Raw genomic sequence first — 23,313 nt, 5'->3', positions numbered from 1 at the left:
CCTGATCACTTCTGAAATCTTAAGTACTGGAAATTTTCACAGGCAAAGAAACTTAGCAATCTTTTTTTTTTAACATTTTAAAACATTTTCTATTGTAAAAAATACTGTACAGAAGGGTTACAGTTACATGAGCAAGGTAATGAGTACATTTCCTATCAAGCATTGTTACCCCTGCTTTGTTTTTCCTCCACCATCCTTTTCCTTCCGCCTCCACAAGTACACTCCTCACCCCCCTACCCCTTACTCCCCACCCCCGTTTAAATTGAAAAGTTCATTTTCCAACGTAGTGTCTGTGCATCTCATTGTTACAATGGGTCAACCTGTATCTCTATTTAAGAATTTTACCCCTCAGTCCGGTATTTTCACAATAAAAAAGAACTTTTTCCCTTTCCCTCCCCAAATTAAAGAAGTGTATATTCAAGATGCAGGTGCACCAACATCAAATACAGTGAAAACAGGGGTTATACTGTGGGGGAGAAGCATATAAAAAACAAAAAAAAATCACATTGTACATTATAAATACCTTAGAAACAACAGCAAGAAAAAAACACTTGTGTCTGTATCTTGGGGTTCATTTAGCTTAACATCATCTTATCTAGTCATATGCACATAGCTTTTGATCTTTTCTGCTTATCCCAGACATATATTAGTTATTGCACTTAAGGGATACCATGGAACTTATGTTTCTTTGGACTTTGCTGACTTCAGTTAATATAATTTTTTCCAAGTTTTTCCATTTCCTAACAAATTGGGTGATGTCATTCTTTCTGATGGAGACATAGAAATCCAATACACACACACACACACACACACACACACACACACACACACACACACACCATGTTTTATTGATCCATTCATCTACTGAGGGGCATCGGGGTTGGTTCCATATCTTAGCTATGGTAAATAATGCTGCAATAAACATAGTTGTGCTGGTAGTTTTAGTATAGTCTTGTTTGTGATTATTCGGGTGAATGCCCAAAAAGTGGGATTGCTGGGTCATAGGGGAGCTCTATGTGGAGTCTTTAGAGGAACCTCCATACTACTTTCCAAAGTGGTTGAACAAGTTTACACTCCCACCAACAATGAAGTAAGGTTCCCTTCTGGCCACATCCCCTCCTGCGTCTGTTGTTGTAAAAATATGGAACGCTTCACAAATTTGCCTGTCATCCTTGCATTGGGGCCATGCTAATCTTCTCTGTCTTTTTTTTGGGGGGGGGTCCAGTCGTGGGGCCTGACCTCTGGGCCTGGGTGCTGTCCCTCAGCTCTTCAGCTCAAGGCTAGCACTCTTCTGTCTTTTTTTATTATTTTTATTTTTATTTTCATCGTGAAAATGCTGTACAGAGGAGTTACAATTACATGGGCAAGATAATGAGTACATTTCTTATCAAGCATTGTAGCCTCCTCCTTTGTTTCCCCTTCCCATCCCTACCCATCCTCCCCCCCACCCTCCCCACCCAGTACTCCCCCTCCCTCACCAAAGTTGTAAAGTTCGTTTTTCCACATAACGACTTGTACATCTCATTGTTGCAATGGATCCACCTGTATCCCTAGTTAAACGATTTGTTTTTTCCCTTCCCCTCCACAAATTACACGAACCTCAAATACAGTGAAAGCAGGGGTTATACAGTGTTGGAGGGACATACAAAGCAACAAAGAAATAATCTTATAAATGTGTTAGAAACAATCACCTGAAAGAAAAAAACATTTGAATACATATCTTAGGGTTCATTTCCCTAACATCAACTTATTTGACCTTTTTTGCTTGACTCAGACATATATTAGATATTGCAAATAAGGGAAACCATGGGACCTAAGTTTCTTTGGGCCTGGCTTACTTCACTTAATATAATTTTTTCCCAAGTCTTGGCAATCTTAATGTGAGAACTTTCTTCCCTAAAGGAATCTGTAATAGTGGGACAAGATACCTTGTAGATACTATAAACTTCTTATTATAAAGAAAAAGACCAATAGGATTTGCTTTAGGAAGCCTTTTGAGAATTCTTAGCTGTTCCCTTTACTGACACACACTCCTCAGTTTTCTCCATTAAACTTTTAGAGAGTAGGGTCAAATTTTCCATGTTGTAACTGAACTAACATGAGAAGGAGAACACTCAGACCATCCCACGGGAAGACTACAGTGACAGAAGGGAGCCATTGTTTGGTTCTTCCTGTCTCACCTCATAGTCCACAGAACCTGTCCTGGTGGGGAACAACAGGCGGGGATGTCTACATGGAGAAAAGGCAGCACAAGAGGAGCTCAGATAAGCACTTATAAAATAGAGTACTGAGCCTTCTTTAAGTACTTTACAGGTTTCTAATTGATCTAACTTAAGAAAAATATAGAGACCTGCAAGAAGTACCTCTAGGTAGAATTTGCCACCCAGATATCATGAAGAGAGAAAGAGAGAAAGAGAATAAATCTGATAGAAGACTGAGTAAAAGACAAGCAAGGTATTTGGAAAAAATGGGGTGAAGGAAGGGCTGAGCTACTAGGTAGAACAAAAACTTGATGGAATTGTCAACAACAACTGGATGGCATTAGACAAAAGTAAGACTATTTGTAAGATGGCATATTGGATGATTAACATTAATTTACTCATCAAATCAAATGTTAGGGCAGATTATGTACTCTTTGAGTTCTCCAAAATTTCAGAAACAAATACAAAGGACCCCTGCATATTGTACCCCATATATGAAAAATTGCCACTCAAGGACTCTGTTCTGTCCAGGTTTATCAGGTCATCCACAGTGTTACTTATAACAGGAAATCTGGGGAGGTTTCTTAAGATTTGGGGACAGGCTCAAGAATGAGCTTTGTGGAGTTTCTCTTAAAGATAATCATGACTTTTGACAGGAGAGGTCAATGGCTAGAGCATGAAGCAAAAACACAGGAAGGTTAACACTGGGCATTATTGTCCAGATCTAGGAAGCAATATGTGCAAGAAACCAAGGGCTTGTTTTATTTTGTTTTGTTTTCTTTACCAAATGTATCATTAATTCATTTTAAAAAATAGGACTGTTTCGTGTTGCCTTCTGAAAGTACATTTTGTGGCAAACATATACTAAAATGTGCAACATTTAAAAAATGTGCAAGTTGCTTTAATTTTCACTTTCTTTGATGTGTGATTTTCTGTACTATATAGTATAAATGGTCTCCAGTTAAAAAGTGTTGAACCAACACATTGTACCCAGTGCTGTTATTAACTCATTTCTATATGTACAGACACATACACACACACCAGTAAGGCACACGTTGTTTTATTTTATTTCATAGCTAAAAAAGAAAACCATGGGTAAATATGTGCTTGTAAAAGTATGCATACATGTATATTTTAGATTTAAAAACATATCCTAATTGTCCTTGATTGATCCAGAATTTCTTTAACGATAGTGCTCTTGATGCTCATAGTGCTATTGGATTAAGACTTCTATCAATTCTTGAGCTGCATACATATATTTACAACCCCAATTTTTTTTCATGGGCAGGATACAGTAGTTTCAGACACTTTTGTAGAAAGGGTAAAAGATGAATAGCAGTTGACAGATCCCCTTAAAGTTTAACATGAAGGATTAAACAGCATCATCTGATGACTTACTCAGCAACTCAAAAGACAATAAAACATAACAAAATCCATCAATTAACATTTTCATCTTCTCCCCTGACAGAGCTTAATGGCATCTGCAAAATGTAATTTCCCACCCGGAGCTCTTTGACATTTTCTATTTCCTCCTGCACTTCTCTCCCATTGCTTCTGGTATGACTGAGAGCAGCTGCATGCTCCAGTCCACAGTGGCAAATGCATCACCTGCCTTGGAAAGGAAGGCAATTACTGTGTCCACGCTAAATCTCAGGAACGATTCAGGCATTGCTTTTCCATTTAGGTGCATAAAGAGTCAACCTAGGACTGGTTTTAAGTAGCTGAGCCTTGGCAACAGCAGCTGGTTTGCAGGTTGATGTCACTTAAGGTACCCATTAAAAGTGTGAAACCTGCCAAGAACGTCTTCTAGTAACTATGAGTCCTCTGTCAAGGGAATATACCAAATTCCCACACAATGTAACAAGCAGTGATGAGGATGATAGTGTGTTGGTTTCAGGATGGGAATTGGAATGGGTTGGGCTACTAGCTGTGTTTCCAGCTGGTGGGAGTGCATGATCTATCCACAAAGGTCAGTCATTCCATTTCCTTCTCTCAAGGGTAGCTATGTTTGACTTTCATATGTCACATAGGTCAAGCCCAACCTAGCCTTGTCAGCCCCAGTAGTCAAGAAAGGAGATTTCAGGTGATATGAAGTATGTCCCAGGATAACTTCAGAGGATCACCTAAGTGCCTTTGTCTTTAGGGACATTTTATTCTTCAAAAACTTCAGAATCATGTGCTCTGACAAAGTGTTGTCAGTGTTTAAAATGTGTCTCACTTGGCAAAATAAATTGTTTTTTCAACATCAAGCATCAAGTGAAAATTACTATTACAAATAAACATGACAAGACTTCATGAACAAAATTCCAACTACCGGATATACCAGAAGCCAGACGAATACCCATTTTTGGAAGAAGCTGTGTTCTAGAGCCTTATAAGTATATGGGCATAATTGGTTTTGAATGTGTTTCTTGGGAGTCTATTATCTCCCTGGACCATTCCCTGCCAACTGATTTATACAGACAATGGGATTTTAGAGCACAGATCCTGCCATTACTCATGTCATCATCACATGAAGAGAGCATGATGGCCATGTTTGTGCTTCAATTTGAAATATTTCATAAAAATGTTAACTCTAATTTTTAAAATTATCGTTTAGAAGCTGTACACAAAAGGGTTTCCATGTTTTTGTCAGGATTTCAAAGATAATGGTAGAGTAAATAGAAATTTATGTTCACTCATTTGCCTTTGATCTTATAATTCAGTATTAAAATTTTCCAGGGCTTTTCCCCCCTTCCCTGCTGTTCATTCGCCTTCTGGGGATGGCTGTGTGCTTTCCTTCACGTCACAGATGGGTGACCTGAGGCAGGAGGTTAAATGACTTGCTCAGAGTGAGACAGCATGTCAATACCCAGTACAGGTCAGACACAAGCTGGGGGCCATTGGCCTCTTGAGTAAATCCATCACTATGGGGCTGGACCACTTGACAACATTTCTCTCAAAGGTTCCCTTTCAAGGGAACAGTCTTGTTTCAAAAGCAAAACTTTTCTATTACTCAGCAATGGGAACTTTCACCATCTTTTTATTTGAAATAATTAAGAATCTAAAATCTGCCATTGGTTCTGTGAATTTTTCCTTTACTGTTCCCTAGCACAATGAACATAAAGCCTCTACAAATTAAGTCTTCCCAGATTTGGCTCAGAAAGTGCAATTGCTAACTCTCTGACTAGCAGATCCAGACGTTTTATAGGTAGTTGGTAGTTAATTCATTTCAGAGTTGCCTTAGGCAAAAAAAAGAAGAAGAAAAAAGAAGCACAGGATGATTATGTTTAGGCCCCATTTTCTTTCTCTTTCTCCTTTTTTAAAAATAAATTTGAGGACCTTGGGGCTTGGACAGGTTTATTAGTCAGTACATGGTACATCAGAAGAGTAAAGGCTAAGGAATTCGGGGTTGAATTTGCAGGCCTACTTGGGAGTCTAAATACTATATCAAAGAACACTAATGTTTTCTCATTTCTTCTATTACTGGGCAAAGCTAGGGCTATGATGGATTTAACAAACAAATTGTAGAAGTAAAGTCACACAAATAGTCAATGGTCATCAATTTCTATAACACGTATCCATATTAGCCATGCTCTGTCGCCTTCTCAACAACCACTGAATTTCTAGCAGAGCCAAGAGTGGTGGCAGCTGAGCTTCTTTGCCTTGTCCCTCAATTCTTAATCATGTCTGAAGAGATCCTGAGAGCCAGTCAGATTGCATTGCTAAATACCATGCTATAGAATGATCTCGTGACAGGAGGCTTCTCAAACCCCTTTGCCACCATTTCTGTTACTTTTTATATGTCTTCATATAAAAGGGACTGCATCAGATACTATAAGGAGCTGAAATGAGATCTAGGGAAGGTCTTGTGGCATCCCAGGCTGGAAGATATGTACAACTGTGAATCTAGGTTAAGCCAGTGTGCCATAGGAAGGAGAAGGGGAGGTGGAAGGTAGGAATGGTTTATGTCAGTAGTTACATATGCAATCATTTTAAGAGCCTGCCTTTGCAACCCACTGGTTATTTGACCTCGTCCAAGTCTCTCAGCTACTTTGTGATTCAGTTTTTTTCTCATTGGAAAAAAGACGAAAACTAATACAAATAAACCTCTACTTTATGGAGTTTTTGAGAGGCTCTCATGGAATCACAACAAAAATAAAAGGCATGTCTTAATTCCTTAATACTTGCAAAGCTATCACTGTGGAAATACTAGTTGTAAACTGAAAATGGAGTAGGTGTTAGAAGTATCTGTCATGGAAAATATGCCATGTGACAGGTACCAAAAGGAGGTTTTTAAAAAAATTCATAATCCACATAGTGCTCCCCTATGACCCAGCAATCCCACTTTTGGGCATTTACCCGAATGATCACAAACAAGACCATACTAAAGCTACAACTATGTTTATTGCAGTATTATTTACCATAGTTTAGATATGGAACCAACCCAGATGCCCCTCAGTAGATGAATGGATCAAGAAAATGTGGTATATATACACAATGGAGTTCTATGCCTCCATCAGAAAGAATAACATTGACCCATCTGTTAAGAAATGGAAAGACTTGAAAAAGTTATATTAAGTGAAGTAAGCCAGGCCCAAAGAAACATAGGTCCCATCGTTTCCCTTATTTGCAATACCTAGTATAGGACTGAGACAAGCAGAAAAGGTCAGATAAGATGATGTTACGTGGAAAAACCCCAAGATAAGAACACAAGTGGTTTTTTCTTTCTTGCTATTGTTTCTAACATATTAATAAGGTACCACATGATTGTTTTGTTGCTTTGTATGTCCCTCCCCCATGTTCTAACCCCTGTTTTCACTGTATTTGATGTTGGTATAATTTGGGGAGGGGAAGGGAAAAAACAAATTGTTTAATCAGGGATACAGGTTGACCCAATGCAACAATGAGATGTACAAGACGGTATGTGAAAAATGAACTTTACAATTTAGGTGTGGGGGAATGTAGTTGTGGAGATGGAAGGAAGTTATGGGAGGGTAAAAACAAAGGAGGAGACAACAATGCTTGGTAAGAAATGCACTCATTACCTTGCTCATGTAACTGTAATCCCTCCCCTGTACATTATTCTCACAATAAAAAATGTATTAAAAAAAGAAAAGAGAAAAAAATCATAATCTATTTAACTGAATCTTCCTATTTGTAGATCCTAATCACCTCCATTTGCATATGGATAGCTCGTGACTGCTCTTGAGAGTTGAATGCTTGCCTGATCTACTGTGAGTACGGGATGGAGCCCAAGCTCCAGATTTCATGCTTTTTCTATGCATCCACATGAGTTTTCTATGTTTATATACATAAAAAAATTCCTTCTGATGAGTACATGTAGATTGGGCTTCATTAACAAAGGACAATAACTGTCCTCTTCCAGGGGTTGCTGACCATCTTAAAGATGGAATAGTAGTGTGTGCTTGTTGAATGTGAGCAGCATCAGGTGTCTTCAAAAAGCAGTCAGCAAAATCCCAAAATGAAGGTGCAGGGCAGGAAACAGTTACTCATGGTAAATTTTGCATTTTGCTAAGAACAATCTTACTTGCTTCCTTAGATTATCTGATTGAGCTGGATTTCTGCTGCAAATGGAGTAATAATAAGCTAAAGCCACACTGCTTCTATGAGGTTCCATTACTACCTTCTTTAAGGTGGCAAATATTTGCTGGGTACTAAATTACAAAATATGTACTGTGTCAACTGTTGTGTACAAAATATCAAGTTTTTCAGTTCTGATCAACAGAAGCATGCCATTCTGATTTTACAGATGTACAAACTTTAGTAAAGAACAGTAATGCAACTTGTCTATGGATTTACATACTATAGGATTGAATGCCTCAAGTTGGGATGTAAAATGTAGGCTTTCTGGGTTACAATTACTATGTTTCAGTTCCTTCCTCTCTTATTCTGAATCATAGCAAGAAATTTTACTTGAAGCAAGCCAATTGCTATTTTTAACAACAAAAATAAAAGCTAAATCTCAATTCCTAGTATGTTAGTAATTCTTCCTATCCGGCCATTGTGTTCTCTGACTAGGCTACTAGACATTTTTTTTCTTCCTTTAGCTTCACAAGTATATTCAAGCAAAGACTGCAGGTATTATCATTTATGTATGGGGAGAGCTAGAAGTCAGTTTGGAGTCTAGGCATGTCACCAAAAGAAAAGCAATTACAAAAGCCCCTTAATCCTGTATATATTTTACCTGTACTATAAATCTCCTTCCTTTTAAATCTATCACTTTTTTTCCATAAAATGTGTAGATGAAAGAACCATAAAAAAGTTAAATAAAAATTTTGACCTAATGATGTATTGATTGTGCATATATCTCTTTAGGTTTGCATATTCTATGATGTCATTAAAAGGCACATTAAAAGCTGAGTTTAAGTAATTATTCACTTTTCCCATTATTATTGCAATCAATTGCCTATTATGAAAATTATTGCTATCTTTAAGAATTACTTTTCTAAGTGAGGTAATTAGAACTCCTATTTTATTTTCTATGGAAGTTCCAAATATTGATTTTATATGTTAATCAGAGTATGGAAATTGGATATAAATTTTATTTAAGAAAATGAATGTCAAGTCTGTCTTCATACTAATGTTTTATGTACAGTGTTTCAAGGCCTGTGCTTCTTGAGGACATATAGCTAATTATTACATGTGTCAGAACTGGGATAGGTAGATATTTCTCTGTTTCAGTCTCTAGAATCTTGAGATTCCAAGAAGGAAAGATGTGTGCTTTAATGGGTGTGGAGGTTGGAAAATCACACCTTTTGTCCAACTAAAATAACCATTATCTCTTAGTGCTCCAAGACAAACTACATGTACAAAGTTTCTAAAGTATGCCTGGCATGAACATCAGTAAGATATATATTTTCTCTATTCTTACTGTTACCTGGTAAGGTACTGTTATTATTGTTGTTCTTACTGTTATTATTACCAGGCTACACATTTAATTTATGATCTAGCAAATGCCTATAAGTGGCTGAGTTAGGAATCAAACCCAGTCTTCTGGCTTTAACCCCATAAAATGCACACAATGAAAATGAATGTATTTTTTATACAAGATTGAGTTTCATAATGATTTTGTCCTTAGGCACTTTATCAGGTAATGTTTCAAATGAAAATGGATGCCTTCCCTAGACTATATACTGTGACACAGTATAGGAGAAAATATATGATACCAGAGTTTGGAGATGAATTAAAAGCAAAAGTACAAGTAATGTTTGCATATATGTTACTGGAGTTCATGGACTGAACTGAAAGGGAGATTTGGAGAAGATGTTGGTCCTAGTTACAGATTAGCTAGTAATGGCTAAGATAGTTTGAAGTTTTAAGTCCTCCATCATCTTTGCCTTGAAATGTCTCAAGGCTAAAGAAAGAAGAGTTAAACTCTAATGTGTCAAGAAAGAAGAGTTAAACTTTAACAGAAACAACCACTCTTTTGCTAAAGGGAGAGCTGACAGAACTTGGGCAGGTCCATCCCATTGTGGCTCACACTCCAGGAATAGAATGAGTGCTAATTAAATATTGTCACCCTGAGCCATCCTCAGGATCACTAGAGAGATGTAAGTGACATTTTTATAATTAATACCGCAAAACCCTAAAATTACCAGATCCTTTATTGGCTTCTGTCATACATCAACAATTTTCAGGTGGTCATAGCTAGAACTTAGAATTCTTGTCAGTATTGCTTTATGTTCCCCAGTCCTCTTCATTTTATCCCCAGTCCTCCTTCATTTTATCATCATATAAAAGCTACCCACAAATATGTCAGCATGATGGACAATTTTAATTTCTGCATAAACAGCCCATATTCTCATATGTGGGTTTTAAATTGAGCTCTGCCATTGTTTAGCTATACTCCTTGAACTTTTATATGCACTTTCCTGCCTTTTGGGGTATTCATTTGCTTGAAATTTCTCATGTCCTTGATACTTCCATTTTAGAACAACATGATTTAAGTATCAGTTTATTGCAGAAAAAAAGTAGAAAAACTAGTGTTTGACATTAGCGTACTATTATAATGCCCAAGTTTTAAGAATAGGTTCAAACAATACTGTTATAGGAAAGACTTTCGCCAATTGTTGTGGGTTAAATTGTGTGTCACCCAGATTCATTTAAACCCAGAATGTGGCTATATTTAGAGACTGGCTCCTCAAAGTGTTAATTATCTTAAAACAGGGTGATCAGGTGCCACTAACCCAATATGATTGGTATTCTTTGGAACAGATTAGGACCCAGAGAGAGAGAAAGAGACATAAGATAGTGAAGGTGGTCTCTTCACTTACAACTTGCAAGTCAAGGAAAAAGTTTAGAAGAAACCAACTCTATCTATACCTTGATCTCATTTTTTTTACCTTTCAGAATTATTAGAAAACAAAATTCAGTTTTTATCACTATACAACTTCAAATATTTTATTATGGCAGGAAGCACATAATAGCATAATTATGTGCTACATGCAGATGTTTACATGCTTTAGTATGTATGTTTGAATCAGAATTTTCTTTTTTTTCTTTCCTTTTCTTTCTTTCATTTTACTACTAAGGTTCAAATCCAGGGACCTGAACTTACAAAAGAGCTCAACCACTTGATCCATGACCTATCAGAGTTTGTTTTTTCAGATAGTACCTTGCATTTTTGCCTGAGGTGATCCCAAACTGTGATTCTCTCAACCTCTGACTCCTAAGTAGCCAAGAACATAGCTTTGCATTCACATGCTTGGCTGAATCAAAGTTTCAAAAATCAAGATTTGAAGCAGGGTGCCTGTGGCTCACCATGTAATCCTAGCTACTCAAGAGGCTGAGATCTGAAGATCGCAGTTCAAAGCCAGCCCAGGCAGGATAGTTCGTGAAACTCTTATCTCCAATAAACCACCAGAAAATGGAAGTGGCACTGTAGCCTAAGTGGTAGAGCTAGCTTTGAGCTGAAAAACTGAGGGACAGTGCTCAGGCCCAGAGTTCAAGCCCCATAACTGACCAAAAAAATCAATTTTTCAATAGTAGCAAATTATACAAAAGATTTTGGACTATTTAAAAGACAAACTTAAGGAAAATCTGCTGTGTGTATTAAGTTTAATTTGTAAATTTAAATTTGGTTAGCAGTACAGTACTGGCTCATGCCTATAATCCTAGCTACTCAGGAGGTAAGACCTGGATTATGGTGGTTCAAACACAGTGTGTGCAGAAAACTTTAAGTGATTCCATCTCCAATTAACTAGCACAAAGGTGAGCTAAAGATGTGGCTCAAATGGTAGAATGTCATCCCTTGAGTTCAAGTCCCAGTACTAGCAGGGAGAAAAAGAATAAGTTGATTTTAAAAAATTAACAATTTGCCACTAGGCAATGTATTCTCTACATAGGGTTGTAACTAATTCTATTCTCTTGGATGCCAATAAATATTGAAAGTTGTAAAATGACTCTATAAAAATCCGCTAGTTCTATGGAAGAGAATAAAATCTGCCCGAAAAAAATGAACAGGTATGATGCTGTCATTGTATTCAAACTTTTTAACAATAAAGTACATAAGCCCTGGGGGCCAAAGGTCTTCAATTACATGTACACATCCTGAATTACAAGCCCCAGCCTTATATCCAGCTCTTATTCTGAAAGATTTAACCCCATAGCACTGTCAACATTCACCTCATTTCATTCTAAACATCACTTCATCAAAGGTAGTGTATAGTGTACCGTGGCTAACAGACTATTTTGGCATCTAAGAAATGGAGTCATAGCTGATTTTGTAAACTGGTTAAAAGGCATTATCAAGATTATTACCAAGTGTTTCTTGCCTATCCAAAGGCTTATTTCCTTCTTTTAAGAGAATATGCAGTAACATAAGTGGGTTTTTGTTTTATAAGTACAATGCTACTTTCCCATTTCTATGTGATCCTGCTGTATTTAGAACACAGGGAAAATCCAAGTACTAAATCAGTACACCTCTTTCTTATTTCTGTCTCCACCCCCAAGTCCTTTTGGCAACACAAAGTAGAATTTTCCAGAAGAGAAAAAAATCTAGAATAATAACAAGTTTATGGAACTTATTCTCTTTTGATCTTTAAAAAGAACACAAGACTAAGTTACTAAGGGGGAGAGGAGATTTTATGAAACAAGTCTCCTGGGCTGTGCATCCAGGCTTCTGGACTATTTTTAATAAAGCATATAAATAGTAAGTTGCTTTGGTCTTTGAATGCCTAGACCATAGAACAAGGAGGAAAGAATTGTGTGACTTTTGACAGGTGAGAATCTATGTGTGTGAAGAGAAGCTAATTGAACCAGTGGACTTGGCTGCAAGAAACTGGGACAAATACATTAACCAAACATAGTAATATACTCAATGGCAACCAGTAATTTATTTCTACCAAGACAGATGGCCTTCTTCTTGATATCAATGGGGGGAAATAATTAAGAAAAGCTAGAGCCAGTGTGAAAGAGATAGGATGTCTTTTGACAAGGTGATTCTTCAGTTTGTAATTAGCAACTGATAAAGTGTTGTGCATTTTACATGTTAACTTGGTGGAAGAATGATTAGTCATTTAAAATACTAATCACATTTTCTCTATAAACTGCCTTCCACTTATATTTGCCCTTTCTGTCCCACTCCATACGTATGTCATGCATTTCATGGAAAATAGTTTAAAGGAATGTTATTTTATAGCAACTACAATTTTATAAATCTGTGGTTTTTGCTTCTAAATACGTGGTTTCAAATCCAGTGCACAAAACTGACAATCATGTGGTGCCTTTAGCCCTCTGGTGTTAGAAAGCCAACCCTCACTCCTATGTACTACGTGCTTCTTCTTCATTGAAATTGCCAAAATGCAGGTTACACTACAGGCAAATGTTTTAAAATTACACCTATTAACACATACAAAGGATTGATATTACTGGAGTCAAAGGAAAGTATGAGAGCAAAGTCAACCTAGTGTTGACTACCATTTTTTATTTGTTCCTTAGAAGTTAATATCTTTTATTTAAACTCAGTTTAATAAATTCTAGCTATCATTTTGCTAATGAAAAACAGTTCTCAGTTCCTTCATCTTCAAGAATGTTCGAAGCATTTATCTCACCTCAAAAGTTCTTTCTTTTGGCCAGAGTTTTACCAAACAAGCTCATGGTGTTTCAAAGATTATAATGCTTGGATTTCTTCCTCCTCTGTCTTCACAAGTATTTATTGAGACTTTATTAGGCACTAAATTGAATCCACTGATTGCCAGCACCCAGTTGTATTTGACACAATACTAAGAAAGAGGAGGCAAGCAGGATGCAAACCTGGCCTCATAAGTCTTTATAATCTAGCTAACAAACCAAGCAAGAAGTAGTGAATGGCCCATAACAACTGTCTTTAATCATGGCAATTTGAAATAGTAAAATTTATAAGAGTTCAGAGGTGCTAATAATTTCTGCTTCAAGAATAGCCTGGAATTTCCTCATAGATATAAGAATCAGATCTTAAAAATATGTTTGGAAAAAGAGAAGATATTTTAGCACCTAAGAATTTCATGTCTTATTAAACACCCTTGCTCAAGAGGCAGTTCTTATTTCCAGAAACATTTCCAGACTTCCCAAGGAACACTGCCAACATAATTTTCCTTAGAAACTATTCCCTTATCACTTCACACAAACCACACCAGGGGCCCATAGGTATTCCAAGTCAGATTTATAATAACCTATGATAACTTAAAAGACATCGTCAATACCATAAATCCTTATTCATATGTGAGTGAAATCACTAAGATCATTGAACCAAAGGGATTTCTTATCTACTACAGCCACATTAATTTGGGGGAACATTCATATATAGATATAAAAGTGTCAGAATATCATTACATAAGAAATGACCACCTGGGTTATATGTAGTACTTGTCTCTGACTTATCACCCAGGAAGTGAGGAACAATTCTGAAATGTATTGCTTTTCGGTGAACCTTTACCCCTGAAAGCTCTGACTCGTTCCACTATCAATAATTTCTTCATGCCGTGCTTCTAAGAGGGGTGCAAAGGATTCTCTCCCCCCCCAGGAATGTAGTAGATGATCAAGTAGGAAGAGATATGTGTAATTTAAAATAAAATGTTTCATGACCTTGATACCTCATTGGTTCCATTCTCAAATACACATGACAGAATGATTATTCTACTGGGCATATGTCTCTTTTGGCTATCATACTCAGTGGATACCAGGCTAATTTCTCTCACTAACGTATTATCAATCTGTCATTGAAAAATTTAAATACTTTCAGGGTTATCTATATGTCATCTACTCACACTGTCAAACAAATACTGAGGCTCCGGAATGTATGTGAGTTAGCTATTCATGTAAGGCAAAATATCTGGGAGAAAGTAACTTTAAGGATGAAAGTTACACTTTGGCTCAATTTCAGACCTTTCACACCATGGTCTCTTGGCTCTGTTGTTTCTCTGGTGAGGCAGAATCTCCATGGCAAGGTAGAAGATGATGCTCACAAGGTAGAAGATGATGCAGAGAGAGTTAAGGAGCTGGAGACAAGCTACAACATTCCAGGTAATGTCCCCAGCAACCTACTTCCTCTAACTAGGTCCCATTCCCTGATTCCCACTGCTTCACAGAAATGTCATTAAATTAGGAACTCATCAATGGATTAACCCTTTCATGAAATCAGATCCCTCAGGATCTAATCACATCTCCAAAGGCCATTTACTGGCAGCTACCCATAAGTCTGTGCAAGACATTTCACATCCAAAGCATAACACCCTACCTTCTGAGGTCTTTGCATTTCCAGCACCTGGGACAGTACCTAGAATGTAAGCTTAAGTAGAACTACATCTCCTTGCCATTTTTTGCCACTCATATACTATGTATAAACCAGTATCAGCAATTTCATGAGATTCAGACTGATCATTGTAATCTATAATTAATGAATAGAAGAATAAAATAATTAAATATTCCTTAGGGCTTTAGAGGAAGGAAATGGGGATGGAAATTAACCTTTACTGAGATGTGTTAGGTGTATGGGTAGGGGCAGTAATCCACATTGAGATCAGATCACCAATGATCTTGTGCAGATGATCCTCAGATCATGCTGTGGCCTGTAATAGGGACATCAAAGGGGAATATTCCTTTGGGCATTTAAGATAAACCACAAGTACTTCCTCCTTCCCATCTTCCTCATCCTTAGAAAATGGGGTGTATTGTACCTGGCAGAGTCCTGGAAAGTTTGAATGGTTGTGCTCATCAGGTACTAATATTGGTTTTTGTAAAAGGTATTTTGACCTTTGAAATGAATCTAGCAGTTTAGAGACTATTCCTCACCTGTATCAAAGAGAATATATAAGGAAGAGTCTTTGGGATTTACATGCCCAAATAAATCTCATAGGAAAAGGATTCTGTAATGTACTCCATGACAAAAGCAGCCAGATGTCACCAGGTTCTTTGGTCAGGTGACTAGAAAAACTGCACACACAGTTTTAACAGATAATGTCACAGTGTTGTGTTTAATTATTCTCCAAACTTGACAGGTGAGGAGGTCACCAGAGTGTTGCCTGCAAGCCGGTGTGTCATTTCTTTATGTCAGCAGTGGAGGGCAAGGTAGGTGGAAAATAAGTCCCATAGCTGGATTGGAAGACCGGTCACATGAAGGGGGTGTCAATCTTGCAAAATCACGTTCTTTTGATTACCTCTTCTGAGATGCATTAAAGGTAAACGCTTATTCAGCGAAAATCAAACACAAATCTTCCAAACAATGCATCTCAGACACAGGATCAATGACAGATGGACTTGCTAGGATAATGACTGCATTCAGTACAATTTGTACAGTGCCTTAAGCTAGGCACTACTCATAAGGGACAATGCATTAAACGTATGTTAAGTCACTGTACACATCATACATTATAATGTAGCATTAATACACAGACCATTTGCTATGTATATTTGCTGGATTTCCAGATCTAATAGCTACTTAAAAGAATATAAAATACACTGAAATTGTTAAAATGTGGACATTTACATAAAACTAAGAAAATATGAAGTATCAGAAAATGACAAATTCACTATGTAAAAGGAAACACATGTTTTCATGCTTTTGAAAAATGAGAAAGAAAAACTGTTCAGTGTAACAGGGGCCAAACATACTAAAAATAGAAAGGGAAATAAATTTTATTCTTGCAAAAATTTATTTCTGGAAATTGGAATGAGACTATCAAAATTATATATGGATCTATACCTCTAGTAGTGATGGAAATCAACTATCTCCAGTTACTCTCATGGACACAATCGTAAGTAAAAGACATACTAAGTCTTCTCACATATGGAGCTTATATTTTACTGTAGGAGTCAGAACAAAACACATAGTGTGAAACCTAAATTTGTTATAAACAGTGCTGTTAAATATCAAGTCTGAGATGGGGGCGTACTTGATGTGTGACTTTGACTATGGTGTAAATTCTCTCTTCCTGGACAATTTCCAAATACCAGTGGAATGTTACTGGAGACAGAGTTGGCAAGAAATGTGTACAGTGTACAGAGAACTTTCTAGAGTAGTACAGCCATCCTTAGCTCACCCCTGGTCATAACATGAAGAACCAACATGCTGTAAGGGCCAGAGCCTACAGGGAATAGTGAATCTTTCAGGCAGGTGTCAGCATTGTGGGAGTTTTCTTTTGCCTAATAACATTTGAGCAGAGACCTAGAAAAGAGACAAAGAAACCATGAAAGCATGAGGCAGATAGTTGGGAATAGTAGAGGAGAAAAGCCCTGAGGTAGGAAATTATTTGGCATAGCTGATGAGAAGTAAGGTCTTTGAGAAAGGCAAAGTAGGCAATGGCTATACTAGCACTTTGGGGACACTAGGGAGAATTTATATGTTCATTCATAAAATAGAGGTACAAGACAAAGTTTTATTTAGTGCAAGGAGTTGGTTTCATTTACATGTTTAAATAATCAATCTGGCTGTTGTACAAAGAAAATAATGTACTGGAGCCAAGACGCTTGTTTCAAAACTGAAAGTAGAATGTGCAATTCATATGGCTGTGCAGAGATCTGGACAAGAGCAATGAATGGCTTGCAGTAGAGTGGTGGAGAAGGGGATGAGAAAAATGTTTGATTTGGAGGCATGCAAATAGACCTCTGCTTAGACCTACTAGAAGTCACAAATGCATTGGCTGCAAGAAGATTAATAAGGCACCAAGATAGTCTTAAGAAGATGTATTAGGCTTTCATAGTGTGTGCCTAGAAGGCTTAGGCAGTATTGCTGTGACAGGGAGATCAACACAAGATCAGATGAGAAGCAAATTGAGCTCTTTGGGGGTCTACAAGGTTAGGGTTAACATATCCAGAGCTACAGATATCATTTATAAAAGAATATGTAAAGACTATATAGCTCAGGGGTAGAAGTCAGGGAGGAAGATATTAATTAGAAAGTCACCCAACTGGTGATGAGTTCAGCAACTCTGCCCTTGGAACATCCTTTGAGAACCACTTCCCTAGGATATGAAAGAGATCCAGGCTTTAAGGAGCCTCTAGGGAGGAAGCAAACCTTTACAGAGATGGGTAAAACACAGACCAAAAATATCCCCCTGGAAAATTCTCCATGTTCTGTTCCTAAACCTCTCCTGTTAAAATCCATGTTACTACTTATTAACAAGCCAACAGCAATTTCCTAGCTTCCAGACTTAACTAGAGAACGAGGTATTCTGATGCTCCTAATAGAGAGCAATGGTTCTTAGTTTCAGCTGCACATAATTACTAAGAAGTTAAGAAACACCAAAACGTACATTGTACCCCAGAGATTCTGATTTACTTTTTATGAACTGATTGAAGGTAAGGGATTTGTAAAGAGAAAAAACTAAATAAAAGGTGGGAGATGCCATAATTGAAGCAAAGAGATAAAGGTCTCAATAGAACTAAAGACATTTGCCAAAACTATCTTTTAGCAGGTGTTGTGATCTGCATGTAGGATAATTCTGTTGTGATGCTGGAGTTTGTCTCAGGACATGAGAGGGGAGGAGACCAAAAGATCACTGGGGGAGGGGCAAAAAGGAAGCAAAATATCTGATAAGCATTTTGTGTTGGGATATCTTTGGAGCGGTGAGGTTGGCAGCAGAAATGGAAGGTGACTATACCAAAAAATAATGAGTCTGCATCTTGAATGATGAGACAAGAACAACTAGTGAATGGTAGCAATTTGAAGGATTTGTTTTGTTTTTGTTTTTGCACAAATGCAGAGCTCAAAATGACTCACATACAAGTCAAGGACTTCTGGTAGGTTTATCTCTAGGATAAATCCCAACTGTAGTAAGCATTTCTTATCAACCTCACCTGCACCACTTCACTGTAAACCCATTTCCCTTCTTACCACTCTGTAAAAGAGCAACATGACCCAAATAGGGTAGTGGCAAGCAGAGGCAACACCATCGCCAAGCCCAACACATGGGCTTCCAGGAATATAAGGAAGTAGACAGAGACTTTCATTTTTAAAATGCAAGGGTTGTAAAATCCTTAGAATGCAGTCTAGGCTTGGGGAATGCTACCAAGCAGAGCATCCTGAGAAGAGAATTTGATGATGTCAGACTGTGAGTTCAAAATGCTTTTCAGAGGATGAGATGGGAGGAGAAATTGGATCTCAGGAAGATTTGCAGAGATGAGCTACATTAAAAGGCTTGGGTATTAGAGGATTTCCTGACAAAGAATTCTAGGAAAGATGCAATTAGTCTCCTTGCCCTTTGACAAAATAGCTCTAGGGTGGAGGATCTGAAATACTCTAATTGGCCATCTGGAAGCTTCTAGGGCTGATACTCATCATAGGAGCAGGCAATGGCACGGTGGTCCTCTCCAGTAGCAAGGGGCATGGTTATCAGACTGAGCTGCTGCTGAGAATTTATGAATGGATGCACATGACCAGGTACATTCCGCTGACTGACAGAAATGTGACCATTTTCTCACAGAATGATAATGTGATTGTCAAACATTACCAAGTAACAACCCTGGTTGATAACAGCTACAGCTTGCCCATCACAAAATTGAGTCACTCTTAGAACGGTAAGAATACATGAATTAATGTGACTTTTAAAATAACATTGTCTACATCTTAGGCTCATTTGAGCCTCAGTAGTTTAATTACTGCTGTGGGCCCTGATCCTAAAATGATCATATTTCCTGACCCAAAGATTAATCATTTGATCATAAAAAAATTTTACTCCTTGATTTGTGAATTATATATTGTAAACCTTACAAAACTATGTTAAATGTAGGGGCATTATCAACAATATAAATGTTTCTATATTCATGCTTTTCTCAGATTTCCACTGTGACCTCATACTTCTCTCAAAATTAAGGGAGGTCCAATTATTTACCAAGTCTAAATGTGAAATCATAGTTTTCAACATGAAATCTGCAGTGTCCTCAATGATCCCAATAGTTGTTTACACCCCACTTCTTGCCCCACACTTCTTGTAATTTTGAGATCCTCTCTGAAGGGATTTTTAGCATTGGGTCCCTCTGTGGGAATTTACTAATTCTCAGCAAATGCCTTTCTTGAAGAATTGCCCCTCTTTCCCCCGCCCCGTATTTCACAACTCTGGTCAGATCAGTTGAACCAGAAGAGGACAGATTCTCTTTTGAGAATCTGCAATGGTGACAAAGGCTATAGTTTGGTTTGAAATATCTGCTTGAACTGAAGTGAGACAAGCCTTGATCTGTCTATCAGCTTCCTTCTATGATGGGGCAGGAAACAAAGAAAAGTATCTTGCAGAAGAATAAACTTTAGCTGACAGAATGAGGCATAGACCCGGGACATTATAATGGCTTTCATTTATTAAGTGATCAATAGGAAACTGTTCTTAACATCTGAAACACCTTACAGATTCTAATTCTTTTTTTCACATTTTAATGTTTTTTTATTGTGAAAATATTGTACAGAGAGGTTACAATCACATTATGAATGGGTTCACTTTCAAAATTTTTATCTTAAAGATATAACACAGCCAGTGTGCCTAAATCTCTTGTTCTACATCTGCTACTCAGGTTGGCTCCTCTTTGAGTCAGAAGAAACAATTCTCCTTAATTGCTCAGTATATGGAATATAATTCCAGACCATATTCAGCCAGATTGTTTTTAAGAAACTTTTAAGAGAGCAACTACTATTTCTTCACTGTCTACGGAAGTATTTTTGTAGAATCAAAATGATCTCTTCTTCAAAGTTTTAGGAAACGTCAATAATAAATTCATCAATGCCTAGAGTTTTCTTGATTGGAATGTATTTAAATGTAAATTAATGAAATATGTGTAGATTTCATTTGTTTATCTCTTCCTTAAGTAGGTTTGATAGGTTTCATCTTTGAATAAATCATCTGAAGTTGTTTGTTACTGCACTTTTTAATTTTACAGCTGTAGGATTTCTGATAAAATACACATTTGTTTTGGTTATTGGTAAAAAGAAAAAGAAGAATCAGGAACAGAATAACTTTCTTGCTTTTCCTTTGTTTCCTTTTTTTCACTAAGAATTGCAATGCTTTCTCTGAAGACTGATACATAATCACTCATTCCCTGATTGTTAAACCTATCTTTGGAGTAAGACAGAGACATGGTTTAAACTTGGAGCCTGTAGACAGTGGGTCTTTATACCAGAAATGTATACTGGTAATTTAGCTCTTGGGAGTCTTAACTGTTTTCATCTGTACAGATAGTAACAGATGTAATAATAATGTAACAAGACAGTTGTGAGGGGAAACTAAGGAAGCATAGGGCTTAGCTTTCAGAAATCATTAGGATGTGAGTATTTTAAATATACCACGTCTTCTTTGTCTCCTGTGACAATCCTGTTTCATAGAAGAACCACAGGAAGGACTCAGTGCTCTTCACTGGACACTGCCTCTGCCTTAATTCTTGCACATCACATGTGTAGTAAAGATCTCCTTTTGGTGAACCAGGCCAAACCTAGTGTCCTTAGCTTCTCCCTTTCTCTGGTACATCATATCCATCTGGAAAGATCATCTTTATCTCTTCAAAGTATATTCAGAGACTCATCACTCCATGTACCAGATCTACTAGATTTTGTAACAACTCCCCTCCCTGACTCAGGTCTGTGCCTCCACCTAACCATTCAGAACTTTCTCAATAGAGCACACAGAGCAGAGTGTTGAAATGAAATCACACCATGCTGTTCTTAGTCAAACCTTTCCAGGGCTTTCTATATTCCATGGAACAGTGCATTTTAGAGTAGTGAGTGGGCCCTGCAACCTACCTCTAGTGCCTCCATCCTTCCAATCCTTCCTGAATACATGAAGATATGCATGAATGAGTGAGTGGGTGAATGAGACACCAATGATCACAGAGCCATTCAAGTTGGCATAAGTAATGTAGCCTTTAAAAAAAGTGTATCCAGTCTCTAATAGATATGTTGGTTGGAGGCACAGGGAGAAAGAAAGAATGAGAAATTCCTAAAATTATTCTGATGACATCCTTCTGAAAGGCAATTAAATCAGACTTGGTCTTGACACTAATGTTGCCCTGGATATGACAACAGTCTTGCCATTTGGGGGCTGCTAAGATTGACTAAAGAAAGATGAAGGTAAGCCTCCCCAAAGTAAAGTCTCAAAGAAACAACAGCCCAATTAATAAATGGGCTAAAGACTTAAAGAGAGATGCTCCAGTCAGGTGGGCCCACCACATTAATTTCGCTAAACTCCTCATGTCTTCCAGTATGATTTTGGCCAGAAACTCCAACCCTTTATTTGAAAGGACAAAATTAAGGAGTTTGATAATAGTCAAATTTATTTCCCATTATCTCTCCAGAACATATGCTGAGAAACTGACTGGAGATCCAACGTCCAGATGTTGGTGAAATACAGCCAAAAGTGAGTATTTAGAGTCTTCTTCCATGATTCCACAACTTTTGCCAAGCACACAAGTTTGTACTGAGATAAGCTGAAGACCAACCCCCTGGTTTGGGGAGGACAGGACCTGAGAGCAATTTGGGCAGGATTCACAAAAACTTGGATGCAATTTTTCACAAACTTGAAGGGAATTTTGATAATTCAAAAACAAAAAACCTGAGAGCATTGGTATAGAAACCTCATAAAATTAAGTTATAAAAACAGGAGACATGAATCCTGCTACTGAAACCAAAAACACGAGGAGCTTGCAAATGGAAGAGATTAGATGATAGTTCACAGTCTGAAAAGACATTTTCACAAGGTTTCTGTTTGTTTGCTGACTTTGGGGCTTGAATTCAGTCTCTCAATGTTGCATAAGACTTCTTTTTTTATTCAAGGCTAGCACTCTGCCACTTGAGCCACATCTCCACTTCTGGCTTTTGGTAGTTATTTGGAGTAAAAGAGTCTCTGGAATCTGATTGCCTGGGTTGACTCCAAACCATGATTCTCAAATCTCAGTCTCCTGAGTGGCAAAGATTACAGGAATGAGCCACCAGTGCCTGGCCATTTTCATAGTTTTTAATGCTAGAAGTTACCTCATAATGTTCTGTCTATTTCCTTTATGAATCTCTTCCTTGGATTTCAGAGCACAGATCTCTCTAAAAGTTGACTGGAGAGAGTAAGGTAAGGGCATTGTCTGACTGTTCTCATTCTTCAGTGACTTTTCTAGTTTTCTCTCCTCTGCTCAATACAGAATTTCTTTCCTTGCATCCTTCTCAGAGATCCTCCTTTACCTCCACAGGCTCAGTTCTCTCTGACTCTAACAGTGCTCCTTGATGTTTCTTTTAGACTGTTGGGTTGAAGAATAAAAGCACCAACAGTCTTGGCCTTAGGAATTATTAGCAGTTGGTCTGAAAAGTCAACTACCAAATGAGAAGTTCTATAGAAGAGATCTGAGTTGTCTAACATCATATAGCAGAAGCAATTTCACACCCTGAACCATATGTACGATTCCTAATATGAATGCCTCAAAGATGACAAGTACAGGTAAAATGAATTTAATTCAACCTTTTCTAGTTTGTATGTACTCTATAAATACTAAAATATTGAGAAATCAGTTCTACCTGGAATATAAAATCTTAGACTGGTCAAAAGTGTGTCAATGAATAAATATCACAAATGCAATAAGATGTTTCGATGAGGCTGGTTTCATGAATTAGGTACCCTGTAACTAATTTCTACCTTGCATCATCATCATCATAGCTGAAAAATAAAGCATATCT

General features: G+C 37.4%; 1 protein-coding gene and 1 pseudogene across 7 annotated transcripts in view; both read right to left on the bottom strand.

Moving 5' to 3' along the window:
* The window catches only part of Nckap5 (NCK associated protein 5), a 959,972-nt gene that overhangs the window by 654,165 nt on the left and 282,494 nt on the right, over nucleotides 1-23,313 (bottom strand). The gene's annotated exons all lie outside the window — the stretch shown is intronic.
* LOC138834908 (U6 spliceosomal RNA) lies at nucleotides 1,136-1,235 on the bottom strand (annotated as a pseudogene).

The sequence above is a fragment of the Dipodomys merriami genome, unplaced genomic scaffold, assembly GCF_024711535.1.
Source record: "Dipodomys merriami isolate MVZ:Mamm:240054 unplaced genomic scaffold, mDipMer1.0.p SCAF_1, whole genome shotgun sequence".
Taxonomy (NCBI): Eukaryota; Metazoa; Chordata; class Mammalia; order Rodentia; family Heteromyidae; genus Dipodomys; species Dipodomys merriami.
The sequence above is the reverse complement of the archived record's forward strand: the minus strand, read 5'-3'. Positions and strand labels throughout refer to the sequence as shown.